This window comes from Bidens hawaiensis, unplaced genomic scaffold, assembly GCF_021521415.1.
Source record: "Bidens hawaiensis isolate Kalapana, Puna unplaced genomic scaffold, B.hawaiensis_p1.1 tig00101464_1, whole genome shotgun sequence".
NCBI classification, from domain to species: Eukaryota; Viridiplantae; Streptophyta; class Magnoliopsida; order Asterales; family Asteraceae; genus Bidens; species Bidens hawaiensis.
The window spans coordinates 9,249-21,117 of NW_027504708.1; the positions used below are offsets into that span (position 1 = coordinate 9,249).

Genomic DNA, 11,869 nt, shown 5'->3' on the forward strand with positions numbered 1-11,869 from the left:
AGTGTTGCAGACCTTACCGTGAAATAAAATCCCTAAATTAAAACATAGATTGGATAGATGTGTAATAATAAAATAACTAGACGAGTGTTCGCACGATGCAATGGAAAACACATAACTTGGATGGAGAAAGCAAAGAAAGGTGTGAGTTTGCACCATCTTGTTACGCCTTGCCATACCACATCAGCCACCGAGTAGTTAACCAGGATATGTTCAACTGTTTGATCAGAATCTGAGCAGAACTGGCATGTTACCGTACCTACCACGATGTGTTCATCTTAGTAGTGCGGTACATGTCCAAGTTGACTTTTCCGATACGTGTCGAAGTTGACTTTTCCAACCGAACATGCTCACCAGCTTCTTCAAGACCCAAATTATCGACTAAAAACACGTGTCACAAGTTGATTTGCTAATAAAAGTTTTGCAGATCTTACCGTGAAATAAAAGCCCTAAATTAAAACTTAGATCGGATAGATGTGTAATAATAAAATAACTAGACGGGTGTCCGCACGATGCAACAGAAAACACATAACTTGGTAATCTATGGCTGTTTATTGTTTTATTTGAAACAGTGAAACCGTTTGTTGAAGTAGAAACTCTATAAAATAATACACTTGGGACCACCAAAATTTATTAATTAAAAGAGTTATTAATTAATCGATAAATTAACAATTATTAATTTATATATTAATTAATATTTTATTAATTTATAGTAGAATACTTAGTTTACAAGCACCTTTCAAGCTTCCACTTAATTATTGTATACAATGCATGTATATCAAATGAACGGCCCAATTAGAAAGAAACCTTCAATCTCCCACCTTATTATGCTTCTTGTGTTCAATGTATCACTTTATGGACATTAAAAATATTTTCGTCATTGTAAACTTCGATCAACAGATAACATGACTTTTGAGAACTCAGATGAAGGTGGTGAAAGCACTCAAGAACTCCAGAATTTGATCAAAGAGTTGGGTTATCGCAATGCAATGGATGTTGAAGATGTTCTGACTCACCCAGAAGAAAATGTAGTTGCACAGTTGTTGACTGATGAAGAAATTATTGAAAGCGTTATTGGAATTAATAAAGATGATATCGATGAAGAAGATGATGAAAGTTCTACAATGGAGCCCCCTTCGCGAAACGAAGCTATTAAAGCGGCAATCACATTGAACACTTTCTTGTTGAGCTATGAGAAAACAACACCAGAAGTTCTTACCATGCTAAGGAAAATTAGAGACGAGATTCTAGGGAAAATTGATTTCAACAAAAAACAAAAGACAATTGAGTCATTTTTCAAGAAACCTTCATAAATCATTCATGTAATATGCTATATATAAGGAATTATTAATTTATATTTTATATGGGGTCTAAAGAAATTATCAAAAATGTATTATCTTATAATTTTAGTGAATTATTTGTTTATTATCTTAGAGAGCTTATTAAATAATCGAGTCGGGACCGGCAAAAAATATTATCTTAGAGAGTTTATTAAATAATCGAGTATTAATTTATCGAATTTCTACTGTATATGTAGATTAATGATTCTTATTTTAAACTCAATTTATTATCCAAGTACAAACCAAATCAGAACCAAAATGTTGGTAATGATTCAATTTGGTTGGCTTTAATTTTCAATGGTCCAGTTCAGTTTTCGACGACAAAATACCATTACTAACGATTTGAATCACGATTTAATTCAAAACCGGGCACAAACACCTATACATAAAATGTTATTTTTATAACTTAAACAAACTATGGCAATATCATACACAAATTAAAAAGAATAAAACACTCGTTTTTATGGTGCGATTTAAAAAAAAAATATTAGCGTACGAAAAAGTTATGACCATTTAAAAATCGTGATGAAAGTTGCGTTAAAAGTGAAATTAAAAAGAGTAGATAGATAAAAAATAGAGGTTAAATTTGTAATTATTCTTTAAATTTGTAAAAAAAAAATTAAAATATAGGAACTAATATTGTAACTATATTTGTGAAAGAGTAAAGTGTCAAAATCGTCCCTATGGTTTGGTCAGTTTTGCGATTTTCATCCAAAATTGTTTTTTTTTCACAATTGAACCATTTATGTTTCCCTTTTGTTGCCATTTTCATCCAAATTACTAACTTCGTTAGTTTTCCATTGTTAAGTCAGGGACAAGTTTGTCCTTCTACTTATTTGTTTATTTATTACTTTTAAACTATAAATAAAATGAAAATAATAAACAATACAAGTTAAAAAAAAAACAAATTAAAATAAATATATATTATAATCCAAACCAAAGTCCCAAACACCCCTCCATCAATCTTCCCCATCTTCATTTTGTCTTCGTCGTCTTACTGGTTAGAACCACCGCCGCCGCCACCAACGTTATCCTTCTCGTTCAAGACCAAAAAATCCCAAATCGATGCATCAACACCATCACAAAGTGTGCCTAATCGTGTCGTTTTGTAAAATCTAGGTCAAACCATCGTCTTCCCAACTCTCCTAAAGAATAATCGGAACAACGTACCGGTAGCCGTCACTCGCTTCCAACAATAACTCCTATGGGATAGCGGAGGAGACGAGTTTTCACTGATCGATGCAGATCAGAAGGTTCAACATTGTTTCGTCCCAGATCTGAGGGTTTAGGGTTCAATATCCGATTAATGGCGGCGGCTGAGGCGAGTTTATGGGTGATTGAGACGGGTTCAAGCGATGGTCGGGTTATGATGGTGGTTGCAGGTGTTTGACGTTAAAGAAGACGAAACAACTCATTTTGTCTGCTAATTATGCTATTTGTACAAGAGAATTAAACATATGGTTACAATCAGGGGTGTCAATCGTGTCGGGTTATCGGGTTAATAGGTTTTGGGTTGGCGGGTTGGCGTGTCGAGATTCTTCAACCCTAAGCCAACCCATATATTTATTTGTGTCGGGTCGTGTCGACCCATTTAAATTCGTGTCGTGTTCGGGTTGTGTTTCGGGTCAACCCATTATACGTTTATTTACGAATATGGTTAATATCTAGTGGCTTAATATTAACCTAGACAATCAATTACTCTTATTCATATAAAACATTTTAACAATTTTGTGATAGATCTAATTGTTTTTGTCAATCTATCTCTCATTTCCAATTAATAAACTTAGGCTCATGTATTTTGCTTAAGATAAGAATAAACGAATGGAGATAATAAGAGAATAGATGGTTCAGACTAATAAAATATAAATAATAGAAGTGAAGAATGGACAAAAATATTTAAAAAGTAATTAATTTAATTTATAAAAATTAATAGATATATGATAAATTATAAATTAAAATATTTAACTTTAAAATTTAACCCTTCTTATCTCTAAAATCAAAATATTAACTTCTATAAAATTTTTAAATGGGTTAACAGGTCAATCCATTTTCTGACGGGTCGGGTTCGGATTGACCCACTTTTTAGATGGGTCGAGTTCGGGTTGACCTATTTAAAAAAACAGGTCGTATCAGTCGACCCAAAACTTATATTTTTTCGTTTCGGGTTCGGGTCGTGTCAGGAATTGATAGCCCTAGTTACAAGTAGTAATTCGATATAAACTTGAACAAATCAGAGAGTTAGAAGCACGGATTGAAGTTCAAAATCAGAAACTCTTGGAAAGACTAAGCACAATGGTTTAGAAAATGTAAACACAATAAATATACCGAAAAGACGATTTTACCCCTCACTTAACAATGCAAAACTAAAGAAGTTAGAAATTTGAACGAAATTAACAATAAGTGAGAAACTTGAATGTTCAAATTATAAAAAATAAAAAAATTGGACAACACTCCACTCTGAGAAATATGAAAGACACTTATATATTATTAAATAAGTATTACAATTACCCCTTTACCCCACTTTAAACTTAAACTTGTACTTGAAGCTTGTAGTCTCTCCTACTCCATCAATCTCTTTGACCTGTTTACTCTGTCCACGTCAGATTGACGATAAATAATGGCCCACGTGAAGCGTGTTGTCTCTAGTTCTACCTACTCCATCAATCTCTTTGACCTGTTTACTTTGGTCCATGTCAGATTGATGATACATACATACGCTTTGTCATCATATGTATCCAATCCGAGTTTCTGAGTCAGTCACAGCAACTACCAAATGGATTCCGATAGGTATTTATGATTGATGATTTTACTAACTAAACATTTACACCTCCCGTCCGATCAATCTTATTTTCATTTCATTTGAGTGCAAATGACTGGAGATCAATGCATGTGGATTACTAGGGTTACAGATGATCGATCATTGCTTGTTGCCATTCATGGATATGATTCAATTCAACTACAACTAGGACCGAGTGTTGTAGTTTAATTGAATTCGTCCTAGGGTTCCAAATGATCCAATCATGGATGTCAATGAATAAACTCTCTCTCTCTCTCACTAGTTCAATTTCTTGTTAAATGAATGATTGATTGATTGTTGCTAATGATTCCAATAGGAGAGAGTAATTACATAAATGCTGCAATTGATAACCAGGGCTGCAAATAAAAATAGACTGATTGTTGCCAATGATGCAACTCAATTGCATATATGAAATTTTCTCTAATTAACTAGGGTTACAAAAGCTTGTAAAGATCTCATACATTCTTGAATGTGGTCTTGGACCATTTGATTTCTATGATTGCTGATATAGTTTCTTGATTTTTTTTTCCAGAAAATCTAAGATGGTAATACAGTTGCTTAAGGGGATTCATTTTGTTTCTTCTGTCGAGGCCATTTCTCTTGGTGTTCAAGCTGGTATTCATCCTTGGATATTGTATGATATCATATCAAATGCAGCCGGGAACTCATGGTACATTCTATGACCATTACCATGTCGTTTATTTTTACGAAAATGATATCATCCAAAATAGTTCATTGTAATGTATTATAGCTATAGGTCCATGGACTCAATAGTCAACACAGACACATATGGTATCATATCCGATGCTTATCATGTATGTTTGTTTCTACTGACATGAATCAATAATGTGAGATAATTATGGACATAAGTATTAAGTAGCTAGAGGCTGTAGTTTTCCAAGCTAAAATCTGTATTTTCAATTCATCATTATGTGAGAAATCAACTATGATTTGGTAATCAAAGTATGGTTAGGGTATTAGCTGATCATGCCTGATTAATTATTGAATAAGTGTTTATATTTAATGTAACTGTTGAGATATTTGTGCTTGCATTTGTCTATTAGTGCTTTCTTGCACTGTTTCTGTAAATACCACATAAGCCTGATTTTGCGTGATATGCAGGATTTTCAAAAACTACATACCCACGTTATTACAAGAGAATCAAATCAAGGATAATCTCCTAAATGCTTCTGCTCAAGATTTGGTAGCTTGCCTGAACTCTGTGTTTCTAGATTGCATAGTTTTGTGGCTTTAACTTTAAAGAATTAAGGGACAAGCTACCCAACTCACCCATCTTGCCACGTCTACTCTTTCTCCATTATGTATAGGATAGTGATATCTTACTAAGGTTTAAAAACATGACAGATCCTGTTTTTTAGGGTGGAGGCGGGGGCTATCGTGTCTCTTATTTAGTGTTTGTTTCCATATTAATTTAATTTAACTACAGGAGACAGTTTTGGACACTGCCAAGTCACTTGTATTTCCTCTTCCACTATTGGCTGCTGCTCATCAACAATTCCTAGCAGGTATGGTTTACATTGTATGACTGCTTTAAACCAAATGAATAATGTGATAGAACCCCGAAAATAAAATAGTAAATTGACAGAAATAAACAAGAACAAGGATAGTTGGCCCGATATGAGAGGGGCTAGTCTCCAGTTAATCCGATTCAAGAAGGATTAGATCTCCGATTAGAAGAGGTATAAAAACCTTAAATTTGATAAACATAAACATTCATACCCTAGAAACTATAACAAGAACCTATAAATAGACATAATTGTATTAATAATTTCTGCGGTAACTTAATCCTCACCCATTTATCTTCCTTAACCCTTCAGCTTAAGACGGGTTCGTATCAATACTTCCCAGCCGGTAAAACGACTTGACCTAAAGTCAATCCAGTAGTCGTAGTGCCACGCTATCATCCATTCGATTGTAGGTTGACCCGTGCCATAGACCCATTGATTGGCTAAAGTATGGGGAAATTGACCTGCAACCTTTCCATTCTCAAACCTAAATTCCAGTGCAGACTTGAAAGAATCCGATCCAGTAGAAGTTGGAATTTGGAATCCGGAATAGGCATCTGTTAGGTTTTGCTGCAAATTGGTACACATCAACTTCAACTTGTCACGGGTCATTAGTGGGGTTTCCCTTGATCGGTTAAGTTGATCCAAATCTCTCATCTTAAATTGACCACCATCTCCGATAGTTAATTGATCAGCATCTCCCATCTTAAATTGAACCTCATCTCCAATCTTCTGTTTAGCCCCATCTCTGATCTCTACTTCAACACCTAAAACACGCTTTAACTTATTTTCGTCATCGCTAAGGCTGTATTCTGGAACATCCTCTTTATCCAGATCCGGTAGCGGTTCATGAGATTCCTTAACATTTCACAAAGCCTTGATCTCTGCGATGCCCTCCTTTATGGCCATTAGCGAGTCTAATCGGGCTGCAATCACTGCCAACTGATCTGCTAGATTTTGGGTTGTGGTCGTCATGCGATTTCCCGGCAATGGAACCAAATGATAGAACCCCGAAAATAAAATAGTAAATTGATAGAAATAAACAAGAATGAGGATAGTTGGCCCGATTCGAGAGAAGCTAGTCTCCGGTTAATCCGATTTGAGAAGGATTAGATCTCCGATTAGAAGAGGTATAAAAACCTTAAATTTGATAAACATAAACATTCTTACCCTAGAAACTATAACAAGAACCTATAAATAGACACAATTTTAGTAATAATTGCTGCGGTTACTTAAACCCTTTAACATCCTCACCATTTATCCTCCTTGACCCTTCAGCTTAAGACGGTTTCGTATCATAATGTGTGATTGTTGTTTATGTGTATGTTCAACAGGCTCTAGACACTCAGACGCTGATGGTCTTGATGGTTTCAAGGTTAAGATTTTACTATCATTTATCTATCTGCTAGTAGCCTTCCCCGTATACACTTAATTAAATATGTAGCAATTGTAAATGTGCCAAAACTCATCAACACTGTATTTTTAACGCGTAAAACCTCCTTAATAATTTTATTAAACAAGATTATTGCTTTGATGTATCAGAATTCATCAATTCTCTTGTGCAGGTTTGGGAAAAAGTACTTGGAGTACAAATTATGGATGCAGCAAACGCAGAAACTTACAATCCCGAACTATTGGCAAATCAACTTCGTGAAAAATCAAAACGACCAAATAAAATAGGTTTTTATTGGTCTAGGAGCAATGGGATTCGGCATGGCAACTCATCTTCTGAAATCCAATTTCTGTGTGCAAGGATATGATGTAACACTTCTTTGTACTGTTCTTTGGTTAACAAGGAAAAACAATGTAATGCTGATTCATGATTTCTCTTTGATAGGTATATAAGCCAACTCTATTTAGGTTTGAAAATGCTGGTGGTTTGATTGGAAACTCTCCTGCAGAAGTATCAAAAGGTAACAAAAAGTAGTTTTAAGGTTTTGTTTCTAAATAGCTTCAAAGGAATTTTAAGGGTTTTTTTGGTGTTTTTTCTTTCAGATGTCCAAGTTCTCGTTGTGATGGTCACAAATGAAGTTCAAGTTGAGAGTGTTCTATAGGGTGTTGATGGGGCTGTGCCAGGTATGTCTAAATATAATCTACAGTTTTGTGAGTTGAATTAACCTGTTCCTCCCTTTTTTGTAGCTCTTCCACCTGGATCATCTATTGTCCTTTCATCCACAGTTTCTCCTGCTTTTGTCAGTCGCCTTGAGCTGCGCTTACAAAGTAGGTTCTTACATTTGGTGTTTGGTTATAATATAGAGTTTGTATAATGTCTGCTTTAGCATTTTCTATTTGCATGCTTGGATAGGTTCTTACTTATAAAATCATCTCATGTTTTTAAATGTCCTTTTTTTAACACATCTTCATCTTGCTGCTACAAACTGTAGATGAGAACAAGGGATTCAAATTGATTGATGCCCCTGTATCTGGTGGTGTCATAAGGGCTTCTGAAGGAACGCTGACGGTGCGTAAGTTGTTTTTTTTTACAGAATTGATCTTACTTAGAATAACTGGTTAGTAATTTTAAAGATTTTTGTGTAAAACTCGCTTTGTTGTACATACATTATTCAGATTATGGCATCAGGTGCAGATGAAGCACTTGAGCATGCTGGCTCAGTTCTTTCAGGTAATTAGCAATTTTATAATCATCCAAGTCTTATGACAATAACTTCTATGACTAATATTAAAATTTGTGTGCCTTTTCATTTCAACAGCATTGAGTGAGAAGCTATATGTGATAAAAGGGGGTTGTGGAGCTGGAAGGTACATCTCGGTTGTCTTTTTTACTTTATCATGCCATCACATACATGTGAAAAGGTGTATTATTAACGTATTATTTTTTTTCTGTAGTGGTGTAAAGATGGTGAATCAACTACTGGCTGGAGTTCATATAGCATCAGCAGCTGAAGCAATGGCATTTGGGGCTCGATTGGGATTAGATACAAGAATCTTGTTTGATGTTATAAAAAATAGTGAAGGAACATCTTGGTATGATCATTTATCCTACTTTATGAATTGTTATCTGTTAAGAATTAAGAAACTTATTGAACTTAAAGCTTGGACTAGTAGATGGTGGGCCATACAATCACTTTTCATGTACCTTCATTACTTTTGTTTTATGGTTGCAGGATGTTTGAGAATCGTGGTCCGCACATGGTGGAAAATGATTATACTCCCTTATCTGCACTTGATATCTTCGTTAAGGATCTGGTCTGACTGTAGCCATCTTTATTTTGGTTTCTTTTTTACTTCAAAGTAACTATATACTAATAAGCTTTGTTTCCACTTTCCATTTATCAACCTCTTCTATTTGCAGGGGATCGTGGCTCGTGAATGCACGTCTCATAGAGCTCCACTTCACATTTCTACTGTTGCACTCCAGTTGTTCTTGTCAGGTGGTTGGATGAACAAAGATTTTAGAGTATAAAATATTTAAGAAAACAAATTAAAAGTAAAAAACGATAAGTTTCTAAGCCCTTTCATGCCTGTTTCTTGATTTGCCTTTAAGTATTCCTTTTAGGTCTGGTTAAATGAAAACAATATATATATGCAATCCTGTTTCATTACATCAGTTTGTTTCATCTCTATTATTTATCTATCTCAATATAGTTCTATAGATTTTTTTGATAATAATGATTGAAGATGATGACAATTGTTTTAATGATCACTATTCTTCCAACTTTTAGGTTCTGCTTCTGGGTGGGGACGGTTAGATGATTCAGCTGTTGTTAAGGTAAGTTACTTGATGCATATGCATTGAACTTGATCATCATAATAGAAACTTAAGTCTCCGTTTTCTTATATTTGACTAGTTAATTTGTAACTGCATCTTGTTCTTCAATATTATATGATGATGAAAACATCTATTATATGAACAGATATACGAGACATTAACAGGTGTCAAAGTTGAAGGAAAACATGCTGTGATTAGTAAACAAAAGGCCTTGGAATCTCTTCCATCTGAGTGGGCACTGGATCCACTGGATGACATACGCAAACTGGATAATAACTTAAAGACTTTGGTTGTTTTGGATGATGATCCAACTGGAACTCAAACAGTCCATGATGTTGATGTGTTGACTGAATGGTGAGCACATGTCGCCATAATTTTGAAGTATTAACCTAAATTCTGTTATTTTTAGATAACCTGGCAGATGATTTTAATATTTGAAAGGAATATTGAGTCGCTTGCTGAACAGTTGAGAGGTAGACCTAAATGCTTTTTTATTTTGACAAACTCTCGGGCTTTGAGCTCTGATAAGGTAACAAGCATCCATAAATCATTACACAGTATTTGTTTTCTTTTTGGTTTTGAATATTCAAGTATGCATTTTGTGTACTTTCTTCTTCGTGCAGGCAAGCGCACTAATAACAGATATTTGCCAAAACCTATGTACTGCAGCAAAGTCAGTTGGAAACAATGACTACACTGTAGTATTGCGTGGTGATTCTACATTAAGAGGACATTTTCCTGAGGTGAAAATTAACATTTTTGTTAATGAACTTGTTATAATGTAATGATATTTTGGCATTTTATATGAATATTACAGGAACCAGATGCAGCTGTTTCAGTACTCGGAGAAATAGATGCTTGGATTATTTGCCCTTTTTCTTGCAAGGAGGTCGTTTCACCATTGATGATGTGCATTATGTTGCGGATTCTGATCGGTACTATTCTTTTCGAACAGCTAATAATCTAGGGGTGTGCACTGTTCGCTTAATAGCCTCAAACAAATTAACCAATCGGTTTTTGGTTGATTGGTTCGGTTTATTCGGATGATTTTTCAGTTTGGTTCAGTTAATTTCATTTAATAACCAAAATCAAATTTCGGCTAAAATTTTTTATATAGAAATACATGAAATCAGTGTATAAATACATGAAATCAGTGTATAAATACATGAATGAATATATAGATACATGAAATAGAGATATAAATACATGAAATGGTGGTATAAGTGCATGAAATGAATGTATAGATACATGAAATAGAGATATAAATACATGAAATGGTTGTATAAATACATGAAATGGTGCTATAAGACATGAAATACATGAAATGTAGGTATACAAGCTAAAAGTATATGAAAATATGAATGGTTTGGTTCGGTTAATTTTGGTTAACCGAGGGTAGAAAAAATAACCGATAACCGCTTTTCGGTTAATTCAGTTTCGGCTTCCCTAAATAATCTACTCATAAATCCACCTAAGCCACCTACCACGGAATTTGAACATCTATTACACCACCAGATATCATTGGGCTAAATGCCCTTTGGTCTGATACTACACATTGAGATATATTGTTTTTAATCACGCAGTTTAAGTAAATCAAGAGGATTGATATTTATAATTTTTTCTATATAGACTCATTCCTGCCGGAGATACAGAGTTTGCTAAAGATGCTTCATTTGGTTATAAATCTTCAAGCCTGCGTGAGGTCTGTGTAACTTTCCCACATGAACAGTTAAACACTGCTAATATGAAAACCATTATTAAAATGCTTTTAACTGTATCTGTTGGATCCCAGTGGGTTGAGGAGAAAACTAAGGGACGTATACCTGCTAGCAGCGTTTCATCAGTTTCTATACAATTGTTACGTAATGGTGGACCAGCAGCTGTCTGTGAGCATCTTTGCAGTTTACAGAAGGTTTAAAGCACAAACATTTATATGTATAATTCAATAACCTTTTATATGTACAATGCAATAAGCTTTTGTCTCTTTTTGCTGGTATAAAACAGGGTTCCACATGTATAGTGAATGCAGCTAGTGATAGAGACATGGCTGTCTTTGCAGCTGGTATGGTTCAGGTACCTGAAATTCCATTATGTTTCAAATAAATTCCTATAATTTTAATAATAATATGTGAAACACCATAAAAGTCGTTTGTGGGTTTGTCACTGACAGGCAGAATTGAAAGGGAAACGTTTCCTGTGTCGAACTGCTGCTAGTTTTGTATCTGCTAGTATTGGAATTATCTCAAAAGATCCCATCTTGCCTAAAGATCTTGGAATCAGTAAAGGAAAAAGTGGTGGACTTATTGTTGTGGGTTCATATGTCCCAAAGACCACCAAACAGGTATAGTCTTCATAGGAATTGCTGTTCTTTTTTCATTCTAAAATAACATTAATCGTTCCTTAATATCTTTAGAGTTCTACAGGTTGAAGAGCTAAAGTTACATTGTGGTCATAATCTGAGGACCATCGAGGGTAAACT

At 34.5% G+C, this 11,869-nt stretch overlaps 1 pseudogene across 1 annotated transcript; it reads left to right on the forward strand.

Moving 5' to 3' along the window:
* The first annotated feature begins 4,667 nt into the window (after positions 1-4,667).
* Positions 4,668-11,862, forward strand: LOC143608156 (uncharacterized; annotated as a pseudogene). Its single transcript, XR_013149152.1, has 24 exons — positions 4,668-4,804; positions 5,257-5,338; positions 5,582-5,660; positions 6,995-7,035; positions 7,226-7,421; positions 7,498-7,573; positions 7,656-7,736; positions 7,800-7,880; positions 8,045-8,121; positions 8,229-8,283; positions 8,372-8,420; positions 8,508-8,645; positions 8,786-8,867; positions 8,974-9,052; positions 9,344-9,390; positions 9,536-9,744; positions 9,832-9,919; positions 10,014-10,133; positions 10,208-10,325; positions 11,020-11,092; positions 11,183-11,302; positions 11,395-11,463; positions 11,561-11,731; positions 11,814-11,862. The product of XR_013149152.1 is annotated as an uncharacterized LOC143608156 (transcript).
* Positions 11,863-11,869: the final 7 nt, after the last annotated feature.